Raw genomic sequence first — 1485 nt, forward strand, 5'->3', positions numbered from 1 at the left:
AAAATGAAAAAAAGGACCCGCGCCGACTTGGCTCGAGGCCCTCAACTTTCCTTTTTACTGGTTCTCCGTGGCTTGAACCTTTGTTTCCTTTGTCTTCTCCGACGTAGGTCGGTGGTTTCTGGCAGGAATAATCCTTGGTATGCTCAACACACGTCCTCTCTCCTTCCCTCCTTCCTTCCTTCCCTCCTTCCTTCCTTCCTTCCTTCCTTCCCTCCTTCCCCCTTCCTTCCTCCTCTCCTTCCCCCCTTTCCACCTTCCCTCCAAACCTCCCTCCATACTTTCTTCCCTTCAAACCTCCTTCCCGCCTTCCCTTCTTCTTTCTTCCCACCTTACCTCCTTCCCTTAAAACCTCCCTCTATTCCCTTCCTGTAGCACTTCCCGTCTCGTTTACTAAACACACAGTTCACATTCTCCTTCGCCTTCCTTCCCCCCTCCGCTAATTGAAAAAAATAAACTATGTTCTCGAATCCTCCTTACTAAACTCAAACACCCACTCCCCTTTTTAGACATTTTAATCCAAAATCCTCCCCTATTTCGATTTTAACCCCCCCCCCTCACACGTTCCTTCCTTCCCCTCATGCACCCTTCCTCTCAAATTTTACCCGAAGTCTCACCTTTTCGATTTTGTACTATATCTTCTCGGCTAACATTTTTGGGAAGGAAAAATATTTCCGAATGTATGCTGGACAGAAATGGTGAATACTCAAAAAAGAAAGAACTAGGGTCCCTTTTTTTTTTTTTTTTTTTGTCAGTGGAATTCTCAAAATCATGTGCACACTGTCACTGACAATCCTAGAATCTGTCCAATATGCTAAGTTGTCCAAACTTGTAACAACTCAATTTTTTTTTTTTTTTTTTTTTTTTTTTTAGGTATCCCTCAGCTTGTTTTGACAATCAACCATCTGAGGCTATCCTACCTTTCCAAATTCTAGAACTACCCCACCCCTCACCCTTTTCTAGGTTCAGCCATGGCGTGGACTCTACCCAGCACCTAGTTGCTGTATACACTTCTACAAGATTGGTGCAACTGTGTTTCTAGTTGTATATATATTTGTATATATAGATATCTAAGCAGTTCCACAGTCCTTCCAGAGTTAGGGCACAGATGAATGTGTGTATATCATTTTTCAACAACAAAAAATATGTTCGATCGTATGGACGTCTTTCCCCAACTCCCTTTTTCGTGAACAAACAGACAGACACGTCCGCAGCTGTGATGTCACTCGCCGATGAAATGTATTATCACATGTCACTTCATGGATATGGCATTTTTCTTCCTGCACGTTGACAGCCCGGACACAATACCTGTCTGTTCTCTCCGAGAGGCAACGTTTGCTAAAAAGAAAAAGAAAAAAAAAATACAAAAAAAAAAGTCATTGTGGGATAAAGATGTTTTCTTGTCTTTTCGTCTTGTTACTTGGTACAATGCCAAGGAATATTTGGTTCGGCCAGTGGCAGTGAAGGCCTGGCCGCAGAAACATGATT

At 42.8% G+C, this 1485-nt stretch overlaps 1 protein-coding gene across 3 annotated transcripts in view; it reads left to right on the top strand.

Annotated features, from left to right (window-relative positions):
* The window catches only part of LOC143027145 (glutamate receptor ionotropic, kainate 2-like), an 868199-nt gene extending 867458 nt beyond the window's left edge, over positions 1 to 741 (top strand). For all 3 annotated transcript variants that reach the window (XM_076188207.1, XM_076188208.1, XM_076188209.1), the window contains exon 19: positions 1 to 741. This exon is cut by the window's left edge and continues 855 nt beyond it. The gene's annotated coding sequence lies outside the window, so the exon portion shown is untranslated.
* The last annotated feature ends 744 nt before the right edge of the window (positions 742 to 1485 follow it).

Source organism: Oratosquilla oratoria, chromosome 7 (assembly GCF_046742065.1).
Source record: "Oratosquilla oratoria isolate Oo_2021 chromosome 7, ASM4674206v1, whole genome shotgun sequence".
Lineage (NCBI taxonomy): Eukaryota > Metazoa > Arthropoda > Malacostraca > Stomatopoda > Squillidae > Oratosquilla > Oratosquilla oratoria.